The sequence below is a fragment of the Pinus tabuliformis genome, chromosome 7, assembly GCF_031772625.1.
Source record: "Pinus tabuliformis cultivar Carrire ecotype Pingquan chromosome 7, CPIR1, whole genome shotgun sequence".
NCBI classification, from domain to species: Eukaryota; Viridiplantae; Streptophyta; class Pinopsida; order Pinales; family Pinaceae; genus Pinus; species Pinus tabuliformis.
Genome location: NC_142293.1, coordinates 961,836,492 through 961,863,801, shown reverse-complemented (window position 1 = coordinate 961,863,801; position 27,310 = coordinate 961,836,492).

Sequence of the window (27,310 nt, the reverse complement as noted above, 5' to 3'; positions counted from 1 at the left end):
CTTATAACACCTTTCAGAGACAAGAAAATAGCCTAGACTTGTGGATACGAGCAGAACCTAGAGACCCAGTGACGCTATGGAGAGAGCATAGGAGTCTTATGAGGATCCCAAGTGTCATTGAGATAATAGGACCCATGCACGAAGACTTGATCCGAAATGGTCTGGAATATTTCCTAACTATTAAAGATCTTGCCCTGGATGCTGCAAAATTTCGATACCGGACCTCTAGTCCAAGCATCCAGCTCAGGGAACCATTCAAATATGAGAATTTTGAGCTAGCTACCAGCCGATTGAACCTTTATGGGGAACGGATTCTGCAAGCAGGGCCATCCTGGTTAGGGTATCGATTTCGCAGTCCAATTATTTGGCACCCTGCACCCGGATATCAGGCCTTGTATGAGATGCCTGCAGATCAAATAGATCAGTTCTTTGATAATCTAGTTGCTCATCACGGTTGTCGGCCTCCTCACGAGATCCCTTCTCCGGCCTATTCTCTCACCGCCTTGCATGTCAACTACAATGTTTTCATGAGGCCATGAAACAGGGTAAGCAAGGGGGTGTGTGGAGCACCTGGAAGGTATGCTTTTGACTAGCAATCTAGTGGTTTTTCAATAATAATTGTAACCTTTTCTGCATGAGAAATTCGAAGAAGATAAAGGATTTTGATAAAATGTGCAAAAATAGACAAAGGAAGCTCAAGTGCTAATAATTGACGTTTTCTATGCAGGAAGACATGCGAGAAAGGAGTTCCCGCCCAAAAGCGAGAAGCAGAGGAAAAATAACTGTTGTTCCTCCAGTAGGGAACCGGATGCGGACACGATCAAGCAAAATTGGAATTGAATAGTCCAGGAAAAGAATGCGGGATACCGGCTCGGCGAACGCAAGAAAGATTGAACGATTAGCGAATCCCTCAGATCTTCGATCCTGAAGGATCGCTGCTTTACTTATCTCTGATTATCTAGATATCCCCGTCATTTCTTTTATATAATGGCACATCATCATTAAGCAAGAGGAGGATTGTTTTTGTAATTTTACAGTTCCAGAACAAACTTTAATCATTGAGTCTCACTGAGACCTGGCTTTGTTATACTTTTGTGGATGCGATTAATATAAAAGACTTGGTGTTTATTCCATCTCTGCGTCTGGAGTAATCTAAGGCAGTGTACCATTGGCAGCTAAGGGCCCGGCTCCGAAGGACACTTGCTTTTGTATCATTATATGGTGATTTGTGTGTGGTTTGTTTATCTTTATTACTTAGCAGTCTGATGAACTCTTTATATGATACGCTATGCTCTGTTATGTTTAATGAATGAATGATTTCTCTATGTAAAGACTCTGCACTGTATAAGTGGATTTACACAGGGTCGGATTGTATCTTTATTCAGCCATTCCTGTAACAGAGTACTGGCATGAATGTTACTGTCATTGGATTTATGTTAAACAATATTTGTGGGATTCGAGAGTAGCGTCATTCTGTTTAGAAACATAGTTGTATCATTCAATACTCTCAGATTGCTATATTAATGTAGATCATGTACATACGGGTGATGGGTGTTGTTTTGTAAATCATTAAGGGTTGCTGTTCCATTTGATTATTGCTGTTCCATTTGATTATTGTTGTTCCATTTGATTACTGCTGTTCCATTTTATTGTTGTTCCATTTATTGTTGTCCCATTTCCATTTTGTTGTTCCATTTTACTTTCCACTGATTTATTTACCTACCTTTGTTGCTTTGGTGTGAGAGAAGGCCTAAGGCTGTAGTGAGCCTCAGCAAGACGCTGCTTAGCTCCTTGACCTATAAGTCCATGCTCTAAATTTCCCTTCTTTAATTAGTTTCTAAAGGGATGGGATATTGTTTCCGTACCCTTGACTGATCAACTGTTTTGTGTGACTCCATCTTTTAGGTTAGTTTAATTACAGCTTAGCATTTGTTTTCCTTTGATCTTCTCAACCCTGTACTACTAAGCATTACTCGGACAAATAGCCTCGGATTGAGCTACTTCTTGCAATAACAAAACGTTCCCGGATTGACTTATTAATGTGGAATAATTAGCGGTGTGAGAGACCCTAGTTACAGCTCTACAATACCCTAGGGGAACCAGCCTACCACCAACAACCAGCAACAGGGTGATCAATCCAAGAAAGCCAAGATAATTTGTACGAATAAGCCTTATGCATGTTGTGGTGTGTATGGCCATTATACACATGACTATACCCTCTTACCCCTGATGCGTCAAATTTGGTGTTAGGTTCCTATACCAATAGGAGTCATAATTTTGAATGACTAAGGTTAAGCCTTGTAATATTGTACATACCTTTGCTTTCTGCAAATGTTTTCCATATTAAAAATAAAAATAAAAAAAAATGTAAAGAGGGTATGTCCTAAAAGAATAATCAAAGGACAAAAAGGTCAAAAAATGAAAATATATGAACCTAAAAACAAAAGAGACCATGAAAGTGTGAAAGTCAAAATGCCACTACTCTTTACTTTTATGCATAATAATGATTGTATGCAGCTTGTTATTCATGCCACAATCCATGGTAATCAAATTGTTTAATCTTGATTATACCATGCTTTGAATTTTATGTTTGTAGTTAGAGAATAAAATCTGACCAAACAGTTTAATCTTGGCAGATAATTAGATAGGTAGAGAAAATAAAAGGAGCTTATCAGTTTAATTTGGGCCCTTGGATGATGTAAGGTTAGAATTAGATAGTCTACTTTGTAAAAGAAAAAGGATTGATAAGGGTTTGCTAGCCTAAATGCACCCAAATAAAATGAAGAAAAAATGGTAGGGTGAGTAAATGGGTAAGTAGAAGAAAGGTTGTAGAATTATCAAATGATTACACAAAAGCACTTGTGTCATGTTTAAATACATCTTTCAAATGTGCATAAGCAGTAAACAAAGCTAGGACAATGGTTTAAAACTTGGTTTATTTAACATCCCCTCATTCATTTCACCCCTCCACTTACTAATTTCCCATAAATAAGTTCTAGTACTTTAAATCCTACAATTCAAAGAGGCTTAGAGCATTTCTCTGACTTTTGGAGGGACCGGACCCTCAGCTTAATGACTTATGGACACAGGTGTTAGAATCCCCTTCGTAAAATTCATCTTCCTTCATTTCCCCTCATTAGCTCAATAAAACCCCTTTTCCTAAGGTTAAACTTCATTTACCTAGGAAAAGTAAACCCCCCACCCCACAATTAAACATATTTCATCCAAAAAACCCACAAAATAATTTTATCCTAAGTATTGAATGTATGTAAAGCGTGCAGATGTTACATGTTACATTATGCTTAAGAAATATTAACCACCTCTTTCATTCATTTCATATTAATTTCTAATTTTATTATATATAATCCCCAAAATTCCATTATCCTGTACTAATTAATTCCTTTATGTAAATAACCCAACCCCTAGTTTAGTTATAAACTATACATTTTACACCATATCCCGACTCTAGTTTTTAACCCCGTACAGAAATTATCTGCATACGAATTCTAAAACACATAAAATAAACAATGCGAGAACATAACATATAAAACACATATACACAGAGATTTTCCCCTGGATTCCACATCTGGGACTACTAGCTTGATTTTTCATTATTTTCCTTTCAATGTTACAATACATATTTATACATGCTGAAGCATCTAATACCATGGACCGAAAACCATCGTGTCCAAAACCATGTGCAAAAAACATGCACAAAAACATAGGTAGGTCTGCCCAACCTAATCTAAGGTCAAAAACCCTCAAACCCCATAGAGTGGGGTTACCTGCACCCCTCAAGCCCCTTGTGACTCCCCCTGCTACGCAATCCTAGCAATGAAGGGGGGGCTCCACCCCCCTTCTAACTCCCCGGTTAACTACGTGGGCTAGCTGTGTAAAGAATATAACACAACCCAGCATTCTCCCACTTGTTGCTTTTTTTTTCCACAAGGGGCCACAAGAGAGCTTAGTCATTTATCCAGCCCTGCAATGCCCATTGTTTCTCTACACCAAGAGAACTTCTCATATCTCATAGATTTTGTCAATGCATCTGTAGTATTCTTCAAAGTGTCCACCTTTACCAGCAACATCTTTTTGTCTTCTATCATATCCCTCACAAAGTGATACTGAACATCAATTTGTTTTGTCTTTGAATGATATGCAGGGTTCTATGCCAAGAATATTGCACTTTGGTTGTCACAGTATATCCATATAGCTCCCTATACTAACCCCATACTTGAACATAATCTCTGCAACCAAACTGCTTCCTTTCCTGCATGAGTCACTGCCATGTATTCTACCTCTATAGTTGATAGTGCCACTACAGATTGTTTCTTACTCATCCAACTAACTGCGCCTCCAAATAGGTTAAACACATACCCACTTGTATATCTTCTCTGATCCAAATCTCTAGCCCAGTCTACATCAACAAAGCCACGAATATCCAAAAATTTGTCCAATCTTGGTCTTCCTTGGTAGCATAAACCATAATTGCTAGTGCCATGCAAATACCTGAAAACCTGCTTCACTGTTGTCCAGTGCTCCTTCCCTGGTTTTGACATAAACCTGCTCAATACTCCCACTGCATGTGCAATGTCTGGTCTAGTACATACCATCGCATACATCAGGCCACTGACTGTACTTGCATATGGAACATGGGACATGTCCTGCTCCTCTTCTTGTGTCTTGGGACACTGTTTAGCAAATAACTTTACACCTACAGGAATAGGAACATTCACCAGTTTACTATCCTGCATATTAAACTTCTGCAATATTGTCTTGACATACTTCCTTTGGTTTAACCAGAGCTTCCTCTTTGTCCAATCTCTTTTAATTTCCATGCCCAAAATATAGTTTGCGGCACCAAGATCTTTCATGTCGAATTTGGAAGACAAATGGGTCTTCAAATCTCGAATAATTTTTTTGTCATTTCCAACCAACAACATATCATCCACATACAAGAGCAGATAAATAACTCGGTCACCAATTAATTTAAAATACACACAGTGATCTACTTTTCTTCTAGTGAAGCCAAGTCCCCGTATAAACGTATCAAATTTCTGATACCACATCCTTGGTGACTGTTTTAACCCATATAGAGACTTCTTTAACTTGCATACCTGTTCTTTCTTACCCTTCACTGCAAAGCCTTCAGGTTGCTTCATGTAGATCTCCTCTTCCAGATCCCCGTGAAGAAATGTTGTCTTTACATCCATCTGCTCTACCTCAAAATCAAAAGCAACAACAACAGATAAAAGTAATCTAATAGAAGTTACCTTGGCAAAAGGAGAAAAAATATCACCAAAATCAATTCCCGGCACCTGGGAATAACCTTTTGCTACCAACCGAGCTTTGTATTTCTCCACCTTTCCTTCTACATTTGTCTTTTCTTGAACACCCATTTGCTTCCAATGGGTTTCCTTCTAGCCGACAACTCCACCAGATCCCAAGCCTCATTTTTGTGCAAATATGTCATTTCATCAACCATGGCCTCTTTCCATATTTTTCCATCCTCTGAACCTATTGCTTCCTTCACAATTCTGGGATAATCATCAATAATAGATAAAGAAAAATTTGACCAGAAATAAGATGGACTATACCTTTCTGGTTGCCTTCTTTCTCGAACTAATCTTCTCACACCCGGAGTTTCTGGCTCTTCATCTTCTAATTCCTCCTCTGTTGTAGAGTCTGAATCTTCGTCCTTTAGCTCAAACTCTATCTTCTCAGGTTCCTTTGATTAGACTTCATGTTTAATAACATATTACACCTCTCTAAACACCACATCTCAGTTGTACACAACCTTCCTTGTTAATGGGTTCCAAATCTTATAACCCTTTAAACCATCCTTATACCCAATAAAGATGCACTTTTCAGATTTATTATCCAACTTGGTTCGTTTCTCGTTTGGAACATGTACATATGCATCACATCCAAATACCCTCAGATGTGAAAGAGAGGGTTTCTTACCAGTCCATACCTCTTATGGAGTCTTATCCTCCAACGCTGATGAAGGTCATCTGTTGACCAAGTAACATGTTGTCTCCACCGCCTTTGCCCAGAATTCCTATCCTAACTCAGCACCACTCATCATGCTTCTTGCCCTTTCCATCAATGTCTTGTTCATTCTTTCTGCAGCTCCATTTTCCTGAGGTGTAAATGGAGTAGTCTTCTGCTGTGCTAGACCACACTTCTTACAAAATTCTTCAAATTCCTTACTGCAAAACTCTCCACTGTTATCTGTCCTCAGCACCTTTATCTTCTTCTCTCTCTAGTTTTCCACCAAAGCCTTAAATTCTTTAAACCTGTCAAAGACTTCATATTTCTTCTTAAGGAAATATATCCATGTATTCCTTGAGAAGTCATCTATAAATGATACATAGTACACTGACTTACCCAGTGATGGAACCTTCACAGGTCCAAACACATCACTGTGCACAAGCTCTAATATTTGTTTCACCCTCTTACCACCAGAGGGGAAACTCACCTGATTCTGCTTCCCATATACATAATTTTCACAGAAATCAAAATCTAGAGAGCCATTACTCATACCCTCTACCATACCTTTACCATGAAGTATTCGAAGGCCCTTCTCTCCAATATGTCCAAGACTTTGATGCCACAGCATGGTCTTCTCTCCAGAGACCACTAGATTATTTGCTCCATTTTTAGGAACCATAGAATTATTGCATCCATCAACAATAGTGCTACCTTGCAGCTTGTACAGAGTTCCAATCTGAACTCCCCACATCAATACCAGTGCTCCCCAAACCATCTTGTAGGTATCCTTCTCAAACACTGTTTTTACACCTGCATCATTCATCTTGCTTACATAAATTAGATTTCTGGCCAATGCAGGAATATGTAGAACACCCGGAAGTGTTCTAACCCTTCCACCTTGCAACTTCAACTTTACTTTTCCATGACCAACGATTCTAACCTTCCTATCATCCCCTAAGAAGACATCACCACCATCGTATTTCTCATACTCGCAGAACCACTCTCTATGGGGAATGAAGTGAAAGGATACACCTAAATCAATCAACCATGCCTCATGATCTACATGTGTACTAGAAGAAGCCAAGTACACATCCCCACCTTCATCTAAGGTGGTTTTCACCTCTATAGAAGGAGCATCATCGGATCCCTTTCCTTTATCAGGAGCTTTAGATTTACAGTCCCTTTCGTAGTGCCCTTCCTTTCCGCATTTCCAGCACACCACTCCTAGAGATTTAGATCTCCCTCTAGATTTAGACCTCCCACTCGATAAATTATTTTTGTTTCTGTTCCGGGACCGTCCTCGTACAAACAAGGCATCACCATTCTAGCTCTCCATATTTTTCTGTCTCATCTCGTCCGTCAGCAAGGATGAGACTATTTCATCAAACCACAAGGCAGTTGCATTGCTACCTATTACAATAACTAGACTATCACACGAATCTGGTAGAGAACACAACAAACTAATGCACTTATCTTCATTTGAAATTTTGATATCAACAAATGCTAACTGACTTACCATAGTATTAAATGTGTTCAGTTGTTCTGTCGCCAGGTCTCTATATTTCATCCTTAGGTTATACATCTTTTTCTGCAGGAACATTTTATTCACCAGAGACTTAGATTGGTACAAAGTCCCTAACTTTTCCGACAAAACCTTCACCGTAGCTTCCCCTGATACATTCAGCAATACTAAATTTGAGACACACAATCGTTTGTGCTCTTTGCCTTCCAATCCAACTTCTTCCATTATTCATCGGACACTCTCGTTGGTTTAGTACCCGAATATACTATGATCCATTGATCTTTACCCACCAATAGATCCTCCATCTTGAGTTTCCACAACTCAAAACTCTAACCATTAAATTTCTCGATCTCTATCTTTCCACTGCTCGCCATCTTCTTTCACAACCAAAATTGATCTCGCAGATCTCCCACAGAACAAGGTCTATGACAGGCCCAAGCAAAACACCTTAGCAACAAAGGCATCCCCTTGAAGCCAAAACAGCTCTGAAAGCAAATGTAGGTTTAACCCTATACAGAAATTACCTGCATACGAATTCTAAAACACATAAAATAAACAATGCAAGAGCATAACACATAAAACACATATACATAGAGATTTTCCCCTAGATCCCAAAATCGGGACTACCAGCTTGATTTATCATTATTTTCCTTTCAATGTTACAATACATATTTATACATATCGAAGCATCCAATACCATGGACCGAAAACCATCGCATCCAAAACCATGGACCAAAATCCATCGCATCCAAAATCATGTGCAAAAAACATGCACAAAAACATAGGTAGGTCCACCCAACCTAATATAAGGTCCAAAACCAAAATTTTCCGAGGCACTACCCCGAACCCCATAGAGTGGGGTTACTTGCACCCCTCAAACCCTTGTGACCCCCCCGCTACATAATCGGAGCAACGAAGGGGGGGCTCCGCCCCCCTTCTAACCCCCCAGTTAACTACGTGGGCTAGCCATGGAAATAATATAACACAACCCAACATCGACAAAATTTATTAATCACGTGACTAAGCCCCGCTCAATCACTTAACCCAGGATTAATTCCTAAACTAATCCCATACCGCGGAAGACTAAACTTATGGGCCCCCCCGAAAGCCTTTCCTTTATCCCCTGTGCAATTCCCTCACTCGACTCTCGTTTGATCATCGCCCCTCTTATCTAACAACCTATATCCATATCGGCCAAACCCGATCACCGAACTTTAACCACCTGATAAGGTGGTTTTCCTTGACCCTCCGAATGCTACCTATTGCATTCTAAGATAGATCGGGTGACCCCTCCTAAAAACCACCCTCACCACAAAAGTGGTGCGACGACCCTCCAATACCGCTTCCCCGATTGACCGAAAAAAATGCCAACAGTTCATTTGTAAATGAACCTGCCAAAAGAAATTGTTTTCATATAAAAGGTCGAAAAGTCCTCTTTTCACCCTTTTCACACATTTTCTCTGTAAAACTGTGAAAACCTTTACGACTCCTGCAAACGTCAAATTGACCAATATACCTCCAAATTCACTCTAGAAGACGCTACAGACAACCCAACTGACCTCCCAGTTCATGCCAGAACCGTACAAACCTCTGCAGCTTCCGTGAACCATCAACTTGAAGCCAACTCACCCAATTCCAGGTATTTCACCATAGAATACCACTCCTTGTTCACATTTGGAAAAATTTGGCCTGTTAAGTATTTTCATTAAGTCAAATTAATTGAAAATTACCTTTAATTTAAAGAATCCTGCATCCAAACCCTCTGTTAAGTTTCCACTTTCCATTGAAAACCTTTGAATAAACCCCTAGCGCCTAATTCAAATCCACAAGAACTGAATAATGGCTACCCCTGTCGCCATGGATGTCCGACCTGTGACAACTCCACATTTACACCTAGACCACCTTCCCCTGGCTGATAGGGACTTCCAAATAAAATATACCAGTGCATCAGAGTGCCTACACAAAATTCATTGCTTGAGCAAAGACAACTACCTGAACCATTCTGATGGCATTGGCCTCTGGGAGTCCAATTTACCCAGATATCAGTTCCCCCAAGTGCATGTCGTCACATAAATTGTACACATGTGCCCTACATGCTACGTCCCTAGCCATAGAACTATCATGTCTCATGACCAAAAGTTTTTGTTTACCATCACAGCTGAATCCATCAATGAAATGTTACATTTTCAACCAAGACCCAATCTAAACCCACTCTCAATTGGGGATCTAATAGACCAATACACCAAGTTAAATCCATCCATATTGGCCCAGTTACTCCAAACTTTCATTGTGGAAGAAAAACATATTCCTAAAGATCCCCCTCCATATATGTCAACCATTTTCTCTACAAGGGGCAAGTAGAATGTGACCATGATATCATGCATTTTGGGCTCACCACAACTGAATAAATTGATGAGCTTATACTGGCCTTCATGTCCATTTATACCCCAGGACAGCCTCCTGCTGTTTTGTAAAACTATGCTGAGTTTATAGCTGATAGGATGCATGAGTAGTTTACTAGAATGAGCAATGAAAGAGTGTTTAAATACTCCTCTGTCCCCTATCATATGTTCCTATACTACCAACCAAACAGATTTCCTTTCACTCTCTAGAAGCTTGATACCAAAGGCCAGCCTAGGTCTGTCATTTTTTGGACCCCATTATTCCACAAATTTGGATCACCATACACTTATTCAGATTTTATAGACTCTTTTGTACATCCAGTCATGGCTATGCTTAGAGGAAATCCTCCACCTAGGATAAGTCCAGAAATAAAAAGGGTCCTACATCTATCCAAACAAACCAAAGTAGGATATTGGTAATTTTACCAAAACCACACAGAGATAAGGATCTATGGGTGCCAGCTTGCACCATACAAATTACCCAAATACCTCTCCATGAGGTTGTTTGCTTTGGAGTATTATAGGAAAATAATGAACTCATATGAAGTAAATTTTTTTTCATCCAAGAAGAAAACCCAGTTCAGAGTCAAAGATCAATTCGGCCCTTTCATCTGTAATTCAAGAAAATCAGGGAAGGAAGCAGATCGCATATTGCAAGAAATGAAATTCCAAAAGAGTTTCATGTGGACATATGACCCTCAAGGATTCATGACCAGACTTAGGAAAAAGGGAAAATTGGGGCCTTACATTCATCACCCCATGCCTGAAATAGAAGCCTATGCTAATCAATCTGAGTGGTTGGAGAACACTCTTATAGATAGAGATAGTACAAAGGTAGACATTGAGAATACCTTGATTGATTTAGAGTGGCAACTTGATGAGAGCTCATTTTTGTAGGTACCAGAACAACAAGAATCCACCATGAGCACCCCTGTTATAGACATTTTTGGGCACTGCAACCCCAATCAAAAATGTCCATAAATCAAGGGCTCCTAAGACCCTAAAATTGTTTTTTCATACCCTAAAGGAACAAGGTCAGCTGATTACATCATCTCCCAAAAGTTCTCCACAGGAAACTGCTCAGAACTAGTCAAAACTGGACCATATAGGTTGCTCAGTGCTAAGGGTGCGATGCATCCCACCTGCCCAGTGTAAAAGGTGCGATGCATACTGAAAATCCCTTCTGTAGGGTGCGATGGGTGAGAGTGGACAAATGGTAGAGACAGTTTTCGAGGTGAATGATCACGGAATCTTCTAGAAACTTCTCCTATGACACTTGCCTCTCTAAATTTGCCTAGGGATGAGTAAGAGATCATCAATCTCCAAGTGGAAACAAGAACTTTTAGAGAGAGGACACTAATCAAAATCCTAGAAGCTAACTCACCCCCCTGCAATCATCTATATATGGATCCCTCATCCCAGAGATCCAGAGGCTGGAATTTTGTATCTTGTAAGGAAGTGTTGTAGGTTTCTTGTTGGAATATCGTAGTGTTGGGTGATCTAAGCTTTTCATGAGGTGAAAGAAGGGCTTTCATGCCGGATGATGACGCTGGGTCAGAACAATTGGTTGTAATCCTCTTTGCTATTCTTGATATTACTAAATCTATTCAAGTTTTCCTCCACATTCTTGTATGTTTGATGATATATGCATTTGTGTGGTCAATATACATCCTGTCCTATATTGTTTATGATTGTAGATCTCTGTTCTTCGATAGTATTATGCTGCTTTGATTCCACAGGCTCTCTTTGAAGCCGGGTAGACGAAGGAGAAGCGGCAAGGATCTGTCAGAAGGGAGAGGAACCGAGCAAGGAACCAAGCGCAAGACTAAGGTTGGTGTCCTTCATTCCACTCTTATCTATTTCTCATAAAGGAAAATGAAAGTAGTTTTAGTTCTAAGATAGCTACCAGTCTTAGTGGGACTAGCAACTCCAAGTGGACACTATATTTGCCGATAACAAAATGGTGACTCCACTGGGGAGTGAATAGATTTTTTGTTTGTCTATATTTGTTTGTTTTATAAACTTACAGATGGAGCCTGAAGTCAAGCCAGCTAGCCTTCGAACTGCATTTGCTATGCAAGTGTAAAGTATATCAATGCTGCTTCAATCTATCTCTGGGTTTTGTTTATAAACTAAACAATCAATTTGCAAACCTTCTAATTGCCCTAGTGGTGGCTCTAGTAACCTCATTAGATCAGCCCCTGTGATTTCTACTTACTGTACATCACTTGCTCAGCCTAAATCCCTGAACTAAGCTGCAAACTGTGACCCGGAACCCAGTTGAAGTCTCATCCCTGGACCATCACACCTTTTACTCTTGGGAATCTGGATGCATCGCACTTCCCGTGTGTAGTAGGTGTGCTGCATCGCACTTTCCCTGTGTTGCAGGTGCACTGATCAGACAAGACCTCTTCGGCCCTCAAATTTTGGTTTCTATGTTCACTCTCTTCAGCTCTATTCAGGAGTTTTTCTGTATGTGATTAGTATACCACTGTCGAAACCCCCTTCCTTTCCATCCTTCCGCCTCCATTGTGCAAAGAACTGTGAATGTTTTTATGTATTTTCCACCATTTTCAGTTCTCTTTTACAAAATAGTAGCATAGTCGAACTGTCGTCTTTTGATTTGAAAGTGTCGCAAGTGTTGTTTTCAGTCAAAGAAAAGAATCCTATTGTTCTTGATTGTCAATTATACAGTTAATCTTGTATTTGATTTGAATTAGTAGTTTTTCAAGTGACTAAAGCAGTTTTCAATTCAAAATAGTAAAGTGTCGTCATTATCTTCCTTTCGTTTTAGAGGAGAAATTTGTTAGTATTGTCGCTTTGAAAGATAATTCAGATTTGTACTTAGCATTCTTCTTGTCATTCACACATTAAGAAAGCTGAAAACAAATACATGCATGTGCATTTGCATTTAAACTGCTTGTTGGTTTGATTTAGGACAGTGCATCTAGTGTGTGCTCTCTGCTCTATGTTGAGAGAATATCATCGCTCTTTCTTTAGTAGCTAGGATTTTCACTGCAAAAAGAAGGTTAAATGATTGTTTATCATCTTAGATTGCATTTTAGGAATTGTACATCTACATTATGCAGTGAAACTGAAAGGAAAATTCCTTAAGAAAGATCAACTGTAAAATAAATTTAATGAACCTAGAAACACTTTGGAACCTAACACACGACATCTAGAAGTCTAGGCTAGAGACGTATTCCGGCGTCATAAAGCCTAGTAAATGTCGTTTTCACTGTTAGCTGGGTGATTCCTCCTCTTTGAGACGACAAGTGTCAGTACGGACTTGTGCTCCCATGTACCGTCGAGTGTCTATTGGGAGACCATAATAGGCTATATCATTTATCCATAGGAAGCCGTGTCTGCCGCCGTATCGATCGCAATGCACTAAACACAGCATTCGGGAAGATTTACTGCCATATCGTAAAAAGTATTCTGCAGTTTTGTGATTGGTTTGGTAATCCCTCCTAGATTTCCAGAGTAGTCTCTTTCATTCCTTTTCAGACTCCTTAAAGGAAAAGGTCCATCTGAGCACTCGTCACTTCAGGCTCATTAAAAATCGAAGGCGACTAGAGTCATCTTTTGTTTTTTTCTCGACTCTTAAAAATTGAAAAAACAAGTTATGTCAAAGCGTCTAAAATTCATTTAATTCGAAAACATTTTCCCCTTTATTCTTATTTGATCGAGTAATCCGCAATCATGGAAGAAAGTCAATTGAAACCCCATCGTTCACGGAGACTTACAAGTCAACTGTCTTTGTCCCCAGAATCAAAACTATTCCGGACAAAGCCAACTTGTTTAACCGGCTCAAAGTCCCCTGGTCGGGTTGGAACAAGTGTTCCGACACCCTCAGAGACTCTGGTTACTCCAAACATTTCTAGTACCCCTGCCTTTACAGAATAAGTTACGCAGCCACGAGAGGACAGTAGAACTGATCCTAGTGTGAGGGTAAACACTTCTATACCTGAACTGGCTCCATCCATAGCTGATTCGGAAGGTGTTGTTCCCCAAACATCAGTCGCTGCAGAATCTATACCTTCTTTGGCACCAGAAATATTTTACGGACCTGACGGTCTACCTCTTCCACCCGGTTTGATTGCTATAGAAGAGATTGTGGAGGATCCACCATCTAGTACTCCATCGCAATTTGGAGTAGGGGTCACTCTATATCCTTCTTCGTCAGAAATTAGTCTACCGTTATCGGAAGTTCCTGTAGAATCGCTAGGAAACCTTTTGGATAGACTAGATATGTCTGAACAACCATTGACATCTAGGACTGTGTCATCTGACACAGCAGCGGCAGAACTTCCTGTTGCTACTCCGGCAATGTTCGTTGGCATACCATCTATCGCAACTAGCTCTCAATCACTGGATGGGATCCATCCAAGGGCTATTTCGACGGTATGGTATGTTCCCGTTTGTTCATCCAGAATAATAACTGGAATCTCTTATGTTGAGTCTCAGCAAATTGATCCTTTGCAATGTCAATTTGGGCAGTCTGGTCCTCAAAGACAAATAATTCTCTTAAGCACTGGACTACCGCCTTATGGAGGGCAATATGCCCTTTCATTGTCGCCTCCAGGAGGTCAAACATACGAGAGTTCGCAACAGAATTCGGGTTATGCTGGAATTACATCCAGTGGTTGGATACCAATACTGCCTCAACAACCAAGATTTGTATACGCAATGCAAAAAAGTATGCCTATGTCAAATATCCCCACTACACCAGCTATTATGATGGTGTCGCAAGTACAAGCGTTACCTGTTGTATGCCAACCTCAAGTCTCTCAGGTCGCAATCCAACAGCAGACAATTCCACCACAATCATCGGCTAGTGGCTCCTTAACTGGAGTGACCCAGGCTCAAACGGGTACCATTACCCCTCATCTCGGTCAAACATCCAGTATTGGGCAACAGCACATGGTCTCACAACCATGGCTAGTGCAATATCAACAACCACAATTCCAACAAGTTTACCAAGGATCTGAGCACCAAGTCGTTGCAAGTAATGGGCAGCCGTATATTCAAAACGGAAAACATCAACCATTTCATAATGGTTATGCCCATCAACCTTATCAAAGTTATCAGCATCAAATGCACTATGCTGGTATGCAAAGACCCACTGCTCAGGCAATCCCATCTTATCCTGGGTACGCTTTGCCGAACCTGAATCAACAGTTGCCCTTTGTGGCAACTTTAGAGTTACCAGATCTAAACCGGATAACAATCGATCCAATTGCTTACGCCCCTTGGTGGCCAGTGATTCCTCATAAACTTCCGTCAGATATTCCTAAATTTAATGTAAATCCGGGTGAAGACCCGTCAAATCATGTGATGACCTTCCACCTGTGGTGTTCATCTAACACTCTAAATGATGATTCGATTAGGCTTTTCCTTTTTTAGCGAACGTTAACTGGTCCGGTAGCAAAATGGTATATCGAATTGCCTAGAGCTTCATTTGATAACTTCACTACCCTAGCCACAACGTTTTTAACCCATTTTCAGTTACCCATAAGGTATGAAACGGGAACAGAGCTTCTTACCAATTTCAAGCAAACGACGGCCACTCACATATCCGATCATTTTCATGAGTGGCGACATCGTCGTAGAATGGTAAAAACATATGTTCCTGATCAACTGTTGGCTGAATGGTTTATTAAGTCATTATTACCTTCTATTACGGAAGATGTGGCAAAGGGAGGAGTCGTCACTGAAGAGCAAGTAATTACTCGTGCGCAATATTTAGACTTAATCTATACTCAGTCTGGCAAACTCTACGATAAAATCCCTGATGCTCCTAGACTGGAATTTTCCGTTCCTCCATCTCCTAAATCAAACAAAGACTCTCATGCCGAGGATGGCGTGATAGGAATGACCAGCATGAAAACCGTAAAGGCTAAGTCAAAGAAAGCCCGTACGGTTTCAGGTCAAAATGCAAATGAAGAAATTCTCGCCTCGGAAGTAAATGCCATATCGACTAACAAAGGCAAAGAAACCAAGCAACCAGGAGGCAAGAAGAAAAAGAAAGGGAAGAAGAAGAAAAAGGAAAATTTGTCCCCTGAAAAATCTTCTGTAAACCCTTCTGGAGATAGGAAACCAAATCGTCCATGCCTAATATGTGATGAGGATCATTGGACAAGAGAGTTTCCATATAAAGCTGAGCTTAGGAAATTCTTCAAGAATTCAAAAACCTCAGAAGTATTGACTGATCCGCTTCCAAATCTAGGAACAAATCTGGTTGCTAGTGACAATGCTTCCCTATCCCAAGTGCTAATGTTGTCGGTTTTAAAGCAGCAAAACGATGCTTTGATATCGACAAGGAACAAAGAATACGGGAATCCACAGCTGTCGAACAACAAGGCCAATGATCAACCCAGTAGTTCGACAACAACTTCGACTGAAGTTGTGCCACCCATCATTCCTGAACTAAAGATAAAGCCACCAAAGGGAGTAGTACACAAATCGACATTTAATCCTCGTGCCAGAGCAGCACACCATTATAATATAATGGAGGATCTGGCCCAATCACCATCCGCTATGTCGACACTTGAGGTACTACCAAATTGCCCCTCTCAAAAGCAGGCTTTATTATCAGCGATAAGTGGGGTTGACCCAACGGATTCAAATCTTGTGTCCTTTAATCACAAAGGATATGACCCTCAGTTACCAGCTCAACTAGCTTTCCTTATTCAAGTGAAAGCTCTCAACAAAACTGTTCATCGAACAATTATTGATGAGGGAGCATCTACATGTATTATGTCGATGAGTTGTTGGAAAAATTTAGGATCTCCACCCTTTTTGCGATCTTCGACAACATTAAAATCATTTGATGTACGAACATACACCCCATACGGGATTTTAAGTAACTTGCAAGTCGAACTGGGGGGAAAAACAGTAGAAATAGATGTTGACGTAATTGATGGAAACCTTGATTACAACATCCTACTGGGAAGGCCCTGGATATATATAATGGTAGCCGTTGTGTCAACCTACTTCAAGAAGATTGCATTTCCCTTTCAAGGAGGAATTACAATCGTCGACCAACAAACATTTCTCCCCAATAGTTCACAAGTTACGGGAAGCATTCCGATGATCGACGGAAGCCCTCACTCACTTCAAAATATCGGAGTATGCCTACTGAAAGACCCTATATTAATGGGGACTTTTTCCATACCGCCTCCAATCAATCTGGCGGAAGCAGAAACAGTGGGAACCTGCAATATGATATCTTCTATTCAAAAGATCTCTGAAAATGATATTAAAACAGATCATCTGCAATATTCTTCAAAGTGTCCACCTTTACCAACAACATCTTTTTGTGTTCTATCATATCCCTCACAAAGTGATACTGAACATCAATGTGCTTTGTCTTTGAATGATATGCAGGGTTCTTTGCCAAAAATATTGCACTTTGGCTGTCACAGTATATCCTTATAGCTCCCTATACTAACCCCATACTTGAACACAATATCTACAACCAAACTGCTTCCTTGCCTGCATGAGTCGCTGCCATGTATTCTACCTCTATAGTTGATAGTGCCACTACAGATTGTTTCTTACTCATCCAACTAACTGCACCTCCAAATAGGTTAAACACATATCCACTTGTATATCTTCTCTGATCCAAATCTCTAGCCCAATCTACATCAACAAAGCCATGAATATCCAAAAATTTGTCCAATCTTGGTCTTCCTTGGTAGCATAAACCATAATCGCTAGTGCCACGCAAATACCTGAAAACTTGCTTCACTGTTGTCAGTGCTCCTTCCCTGTTTTTGACATAAACCTATTCAATACTCCCACTGCATGTGCAATGTCTGGTCTAGTACACACCATCGCATACATCAGGCTACTGAATGCACTTTCATATGGAACATGGGACATGTCCTACTCCTCTTCTTGTGTCTTGGGACACTATTTAGAAAATAACTTTACACCCATAGGAATAGGAACATTCACCAGTTTACTATCCTGCATATTAAACTTCTGCAATATTGTCTTGACATACTTCCTTTGGTTTAACCAGAGCTTCCTCTTTGACCAATATCTTTTAATTTCCATGCCCAAAATATAGTTTGCGGCACCAAGATCTTTCATGTCGAATTTGGAAGACAAATGGGTCTTCTCGGATAATTTTTTTGTCATTTCCAACCAGCAACATATCATCCACATGTAAGAGCAGATAAATAACTCGGTCACCAATTAATTTAAAATACACACAGTGATCTACTTTTCTTCTAGTGAAGCCGAGTCCCCGTATAAATGTATCAAATTTCTGATACCACATCCTTGGTGACTGTTTTAACCCATACAAAGACTTCTTTAACTTGCATACCTATTCTTTCTTACCCTTCACTGCAAAGCCTTCAGGTTGCTTCATGTAAATCTCCTCTTCCAGATCCCCATGAAGAAATGTTGTCTTTACATCCATCTGTCCTACCTCAAAATCAAAAGCAGCAACAACAAATAAAAGTAATCTAATAGAAGTTACCTTGGCAACAGGAGAAAAAATATCACCAAAATCAATTCCCGGCACCTGGGAATAACCTTTTGCTACCAACCGAGCTTTGTATTTCTCCACCTTTCCTTCTACATTTATCTTCTTCTTGAACACCCATTTGCTTCCAATGGGTTTCCTTCTAGCCGACAACTCCACCAGATCCCAAGCCTCATTTTTGTGCAAAGATGCCATTTCATCAACCATGGCCTCTTTCCAAATTTTTCCATCCTCTGAATCTATTGCTTCCTTCACAGTTCTGGGATCATAATCAATAATAGATAAAGCAAAATTTGAACAGAAATAAGATGGACTATACCTTTCTGGTTGCCTTCTTTCTCGAACTAATCTTCTCACACCCGGAGTTTGTGGCTCTTCATCTTCTAATTCCTCCTCTGTTGTAGAGTCTGAATCTTCGTCCTTTAGCTCAAACTCTATCTTCTCAGGTTCCTTTGATTAGACTTCATGTTTAATAACATCTTTCACCTCTCTAAACACCACATCTCAGTTGTACACAACCTTCCTTGTTACTGGGTTCCAAAGCTTATAACCCTTTAAACCATCCTTATACCCAATAAAGATGCACCCTTTAGATTTACTATCCAACTTGGTTCATTTCTCCTTTGGAACATGTACATATGCATCACATCCAAATACCCTCAGATGTGAAAGAGAGGGTTTCTTACCAGTCCATACCTCTTGTGGAGTCTTATCCTCCAGCGCTGATGAAGGTGATCTGTTGACCAAGTAACATGCTGTCTCCACCGCCTCTGCCTAGAATTCCTATCCTAACTCGGCACCACTCAGCATGCTTCTTTCCCTTTCCATCAATGTCTTGTTCATTCTTTCTGCAACTCCATTTTCCTGAGGTGTAAATGGAGTAGTCTTCTGCTGTGCTATACCACACTTCTTACAAAATTCTTCAAATTCCTTACTACAAAACTCTCCACTGTTATCTGTCCTCAGCACCTTTATCTTCTTCTCTCTCTAGTTTTCCACCAGAGCCTTAAATTCTTTAAACCTGTCAAAGACTTCATATTTCTTCTTAAGGAAATATATCCATGTATTCCTTGAGAAGTTATCTATAAATGATACATAGTACACAGACTTACCCAGTGATGGAACCTTCACAGGTCCAAACACATCACTGTGCACAAGCTCTAATATTTGTTTCACCCTCTTACCACCAGAGGGGAAACTCACCTGATTCTTCTTCCCATATACATAATTTTCACAGAAATCAAAATCTAGAGAGCTATTACTCATACCTTCTACCATACCTTTACCATGAAGTATTCGAAGGCCCTTCTCTCCAATATGTCCAAGCCTTTGATGCCACAGCATGGTATTCTCTCCATAGACCGCTAGATTCATTGCTCCATTTTTAGGAACCATAGAATTATTGCACCCATCAACAATAGTGCTACCTTGCAGCTTGTACAGAGTTCAAATCTAAACTCCCCGCATCAATACCAGTGCTCCCCAAACCAGCTTGTAGGTATCCTTCTCAAACACTGTTTTTACACCTGCATCATCTAGCTTGCTTACATAAATTAGATTTATGGCCAATGCAGGAATATGTAGAACACCCGGAAGTGTTCTAACCCTTCCACCTTGCAACTTCAACTTTACTTTTCCATGACCAACAATTCTAACCTTCCTATCATCTCCTAAGAATAGATCACCACCATCGTATTTCTCATACTCGCAGAACCACTCTCTGTGGGGAATGAAGTGAAAGGATACACCTGAATCAATCAACCATGCCTCATGATCTACATGTGTACTTGAAGAAGCCAAGTACACATCCCCACCTTCATCTGAGGTGGTTTTCACCCCTATAGAAGGAGCATCATCGGATCCCTTTCCTTTATCAGGAGCTTTAGATTTACAGTCCCTTTCGTAGTGCCCTTCCTTTCCGCCTTTCCAGCACACCACTCCTAGAGATTTAGATCTCCCTCTAGATTTAGATCTCCCACTCGATAAATTATTTTTGTTTCTATTCTGGGACCGTCCTCGTACAAACAAGGCATCACCATTCTGGCTCTCCATATTTTTCCTTCTCATCTCCTACGTCAGCAAGGATGAGACTATTTCATCAAAATACAAGGCAGTTGCATTGCTACCTATTACTATGACTAGAATATCCCATGAATCTGGTAGAGAACACAACAAACTAATGCACTTATCTTCATTTGAAATTTTGATATCAACAAATGCTAACTGACTTACCATAGTATTAAATGTTTTGAGATGTTCTATCGCCGAGTCTCTATATTTCATCCTTAGGTTATACATCTTTTTCTACAGGAACAGTTTATTCACCAGAGACTTAGATTGGTATAAATTCCCTAACTTGTCCGACAAAGCCTTCACCGTAGCTTCCCCTGATACATTCAGCAATACTGAATTTGAGACACACAATCGTTTGTGCTCTTTTCCTTCCAATCCAACTTCTTCCATTCTTCATCGGACACTCCCGTTGGTTTAGTACCCGAATATACTATGATCCATTGATCTTTATCCACCAATAGATCCTCCATCTTGAGTTTCCACAACTCAAAACTCTAACCATTAAATTTCTCGATCTCTATATTTCCACTACTCACCATCTTCTTTCACAACTAGAATTGATCTCGCAGATCTCCCACAGAACAAGGTCTACCACAGGCCCAAGCGAAACCCCTTAGCAACAAAGGCATCCCCTTGAAGCCAAAACAGCTCTGAAAGCAAATGTAGGTTTTAACCCTGTATAGAAATTACCTGCATACAAATTCTAAAACACATAAAATAAACAATGCGAGAGCATAACACATAAAACACATATACATAGAGATTTTCCCCTAGATCCCAAAATCGGGACTACCAGCTTGATTTTTCTTTATTTTCCTTTCAATGTTACAATACATACTTATACATGTCGAATCATCCAATACCATGGACTGAAAACCATCGCATCCAAAACCATGGACCAAAATCCATCGCATCCAAAACCATGTGCAAAAAGCATGCACAAAAACATAGGTTGGTCCACCCAACCTTTCCGAGGCACTGCCCCGGACCCCATAGAGTGGGGTTACCTGCACCCCTCAAACCCTAGTGACTCCCCCTGCTACATAATCGGAGTAACGAAGGGGGGGCTCTGCCCCCCTTCTAATCCCCCAGGTAACTACGTGGGCTAGCCATGGAAAGAATATAACACAACCCAACATCGACAAAATTTATTAATCACGTGACTAAGCCCCGCTCAATCACTTAACCCAGGATTAATTCCTAAACTAATCCCATACCATGGAAGACTAAACCTATGGGCTCCCCCGAAAGCCTTTCCTTTATCCCCCGTGCAATTCCCTCACACGACTCCCGTTTGATCATCACCCCTCTTATCTAACAACCTATATCCATATCGGTCGAACCCGATCACCGACCTTTACCCGCCTGATAAGTTGGTTTTCCTCGACCCTCCGAATGCTACCTGTTTCAATCTAAGATAGATCGGGTGACCCCTCCTAAAAACCACCCTCACCACAAAAGTGGTGCGACGACCCTCCAATACCGCTTCCCCGATTGACCGAAAAAACCGCCAACTGTTCATTTGTAAATGAACAAGCCAAAAGCATTTTTTTTTATATAAAAGGCCGAAAAGTCCTCTTTTCACCCTTTTCACACATTTTCTCTACAAAACTGTGAAAACCTTTACGACTCTTGCAAACGTCGAATTGGCCAATAGACCTCCAAATTCACTCTAGAAGACGTTGCAGACAACCCAACTGACCTCCCAGTCCATGCCAAAACCGTACAAACCTCTGCAGCTGTCGTGAACCATCAACTTGAAGCCAATTAGCCCAATTCCAGGTATTTCACCATAGAATACCACTCCTTGTTCACATTTGGAAAAATTTGGCCTGTTAAGTATTTTCATTAAGTCAAATTAATTGAAAATTACCTTTATTCAAAGAATCCTGCATCTAAACCCTCTGTTAAGTTTCCACTTTCCATTGAAAACATTTGAATAAACCTCTAGCGCCTAATTCAAATCCACAAGAACTGAATAATGGCTGCCCCTGTCGCCATGGATGTCCGACCTGTGACAACTCCACATTTAGTTCTGGACCACCTTCCCCTGGTTGATAGGGTCTTCCAAATAAAATATACTAGTGCATCAGAGCTCCTACACAAAATTCATTGCTTGAGCAGAGACAACTACCTAAACCATTCAAATGGCATTGGCCTCTGGGAGTCCAATTTACCCAGATATCAATTCCCCCAAGTGCATGTCTTCCCATAAATTGTCCACATGTTCCCTGCATGCTACGTCCCTAACCATAGAACTATCATGTCTCATGACCAAAAGGTTTTGTTTACCATCACAGCTGAACCCATGAATGAAATGTTACATTTTCAACCAATACCCAATCTAAACCCACTCTCAATTGGGGATCTAATAGACCAATACACCAAGTTAAATCCATCCATATTGGCCCAGTTACTCCAAACTTTCATTGTGGAAGAAAAACATATTCCTAAAGATCCCCCTCCATATATGTCAACCATTTTCTCTACAAGGGGCAAGTAGACTTTGACCATGATATCATGCATTTTGGGCTACACCACAAATGAATAAATTGATGAGCTTATACAGGCCTTCATGTCCATTTATACCACAGGATAGCCTCCTACTGTTTTGTACAATTATGTTGAGTTTATAGTTGATAGGATGCATGAGTAGTTTACTAGAATGAGCAATGAAAGAGTGTTTAAATACTCCTCTGTCCTCTAACATATGTTCCTGTACTACCAACCAGACAGATTTCCTTTCACTCTCCAGAAGCTTGTAACCAAAGGCCAGCCTAGTTCTGTCATTTTTTGGACCCCATTATTCCACAAATTTGGATCACCATACACTTATTCAAATTTTATAGACTCTTTTGTACATCTAGTCATGACTATGCTTAGAGGAAATCCTCCACCTAGGATAAGTCCAGAAATAAAAAGGGTCCTACATCTATCCAAGCAAACCAAAGTAGGAGATTGGTACATGTACCAAAACCACACAGAGATAAGGATCTATGAGTGCTAGCTTGTACCATATAAATTACCCAAATACCTCTCCATGAGGTTATTTGCTTTGGAGTATTATAGGAAAATAATGAACTCATATGAAGTAAATTTTGTTTCATCCAAGAAGAAAACCCAGTTCAGAGTCAAAGATCAACTCGGCCCTTTCATCTGTAATTCAAGAAAAGCAGGGGAGGAAGCAGATCGCATATTGCAAGAAATGAAATTCCAAAAGAGTTTCATGTGGACATATGACCCTCAAGGATTCATGACCAGACTTAGGAAAAAGGGCAAATTGGGGCCTTACATTCATCACCCCATACCTGAAATAGAAGCCTATGCTAATCAATCTGAGTGGTTGGAGAACACTCTTATAGATAGAGATAGTAAAAAGGTAGACATTGAGAATACCTTGATTATTTAGAGTGGCAACTTGATAAGAGCTCATTTTTGCAGGTACCAGAACAACAAGAAGCCACCATGAGCACCCCTGTTATAGACATTTTTGGGCACTGCAACCCCAATCAAACATGTCTATAAACCAAGGGCTCCTAAGACCCTAAAAGTTTTGTTTCATACCCTAAAGGAACAAGGTCAGCTGATTACATCATCTCCCAGAAGTTCTCCACAGGAAACTGCTCAGAACTGGTCAAAACTGGACCATACAGGTTGCTCAGTGCTAAGGGTGCGATGCATCCCACCTTCCCAGTGTAAAAGGTGTGATGCATACTGAAAATCCCTTCTGTAGGGTGCGATGGGAGAGAGTGGACAAATGGCAGAGACAGTTTTCGAGGTGGATGATCACGGAATCTTCTAGAAACTTCTCCTATGACACTTGCCTCTCTGAATTCGCCCAGGGATGAGTAAGAGATCATCAATCTCCAAGTGGAATCAAGAACTATCAGAGAGAGGACACTAATCAAAATCCCAGAAGCTGACTCACCCCCCTGTAATCATCTATATATGGATCCCTCATCCCAGAGATCCAGAGGTTGGAATTTTGTATCTTGTAAGGAAGTGTTGTTGGTTTCTTGTTGGAATATTGTAGTGTTGGGTGATCTAAGCTTTTCATGAGGTGAAAGAAGGGCTTTCATGCCAGAGGATGACGCTGGGTCAGAACAATTGGTTGTAATCCTCTTTGCTATCCTTGATATTAATAAATCTATTCAATTTTTCCTCCACATTCTTGTATGTTTGATGATATATGCATTTTTGTGGTCAATATACATCTAGTCCTATATTGTTTATGATTGTAGATCTCTATTCTTCGATAGTATTATGATGTTTTAATTCCACAGGTGCTCTTTTAAGCCAAGTAGGCGAAGGAGAAGCGACAAGGATCTATCAGAAGGGAGAGGAACCGAGCAAGGAACCAAGCGCAAGACTGAGGTTGGTGTCCTTCATTCCACTCTTATCTATTTATCATAAAGGAAAATAAAAGTAGTTTTAGTTTGTTTGTTTCTAAGATAGCTACCAGTCTTAGTGGGACTAGCAGCTCCAAGTGGACACTATATTTCCCGATAAAAAAATGGCGACTCCGCTGGGGAGCGAATAGATTGTTTGTTTGTCTATATCTGTTTGTTTTATAAACTTACAGATGGAGCCTGAAGTCAAGCCAGCTAGCCTTCGAACTGCATTTGCTATGCAAGTGCAAAGTAGATCAATGTTGCTTCTATCTATCTCCAGGTTTTGTATATAAACTAAACAATCGATTTGCAAACCTTCTAATTTCCCTAGTGGTGGCTCTAGTAACCTTATTAGATCAGCCCCTATGATTTCTACTTACTGTACAACACTTGCTCAGCCTAAATCCCTGAATTGAGCTGCAAACTGTGACCCGGAACCCAGTTGAAGTCTCATCCCTGGACCATCGCACCTTTTACTCTTGGGAATCTAGATGCATCGCACTTCCCGTGTGCAGTAGGTGCACTGCATCGCACTTTCCCTTTGTTGTAGGTGTGCTGATCAGACAATACCTCTTCTGCCCTCAGATTTTGGTTTCTGTGTTCACTCTCTTCAGCTCTATTCAGGAGTTTTGCTGTCTGTGATCAGTATACCACTATCGAAACCCCCTTCCTTTCCATCCTTCCGCCTCCATTGTGCAAATAAATGTGAATGTTTTTATGTATTTTCCACCATTTTTAGTTCTCTTTTACAAAATAGTAGCATAGTCGAACTGTCGTCTTTTGATTTGAAAGTGTCGCAAGTGTCGTTTTCAGTCAAAGAAAAGAATCCTATTGTTCTTGATGGTTGATTATACAGTTACTCTTGTATTTGATTTGGATTAGTAGCTTTTCAAGTGTCAAAAGCAGTTTTCAATTCAAAATAGTAAAGTGTCGTCATTATCTTCCTTTCTTTGAAGAGAAATTTGTTAGTATTGTCGCTTTGAAAGATAATTCAGATTTGTACTTAGAATTCTTCTTGTCATTCACACATTAAGAAAGCTGAAAACAAATACATGCATGTGCATTTGCATTTAGACTGCTTGTTGGTTTGATTTAGGACAGTGCATCTAGTGTGTGCTCTCTGCTCTATGTTGAAATAATATCATCTCTCTTTCTTTATTAGCTAGGATTTTCATTGCAAAAAGAAGGTTAAACGATTGTTTATCATCTTAGATTGCATTTTAGGAATTGTACATCTACATCACGCAGTGAACCTGAATGGAAAATTTCTTAAGAAAGATCAACTGTAAAATAAATTTAATGAACCTAAAAATGCTTTGGAACCTAACACATAACATCTAGAAGTCTAGGCTAGAGATGTATTCCGGCATCGTAAAGCCTGGTAACTGTCGTTTTCACTATTGGCTGGGTGATTCCTCCTCTTTGAGATGACAAGTGCCAGTACGGAATTGTGCTCCCACGTGCCGTCGAGTATATATTGGGAGACCACAATAGGCTATATCATTTATCCATAGGAAGCCGTGTCTGCCGTCGTATAGATCGCAATGCACTAAACACAGCATTTGGGAAGATTTACTGCCGTACCGTAAAAAGTATTCTATAGTTTTGCAATTGGTTTGGTAATCCCTCTGTCTAGATTTCCAGAGTAGTCTCTTTCATTCCTTTTTAGACTCCTTAAAGGAAAAGGTCCATCTGAGCACTCGTCACTTCAGGCTCATTAAAAATCGAAGGCGACTAGAGTCATCTTTTGTTTTTTTCTCGACTCTTAAAACTTGAAAAAACAAGTTGTGTCAAAGCATATAAAATTAATTTAATTCGAAAACATTTTCCCCTTTATTTTTAGTTAATCGAGTAATCCGCAATCGTGGAAGAAATTCAATTGAAACCCCATCGTTCGCGGAGACTTACAAGTCAACCGTCTTTGTCCCCAAAATCAAAACTATTCCAGACAAAGTGAACTCGTTTAACCGGCTCAAAGTCCCCTGGTTGGGTTGGAACAAGTGTTCTGACACCCTCAGAGACTCAGGTTACTCCAAACATTTCTAGTACCCCTGCCTTTACAGAAGAAGTTCCGCAGCCATGAGAGGACAGTAGAACTGATCTTAGTGTGAGGGTAAACAGTTCTATACTTGAACCGGCTCCATCCATAGCTGATTCGGAAGGTGTTGTTCCCCAAACATCAGTCGCTCCAGAATCTATACCTTCTTTGGCACCAGAAATATTTTACGGACCTGACGGTCTACCTCTTCCACCCGATTTGATTGCTATAAAAGAGATTGTGGAGGATCCACCATCTAGTACTCCATCACAATTTGGAGTAGGGGTCACTCTATATCCTTCTTCGTCAGAAATTAGTCTACCGTTATCGGAAGTTCCTGTAGAATCGCTAGGAAACCTTTTGGACAGACTAGATATGTCTGAACAACCA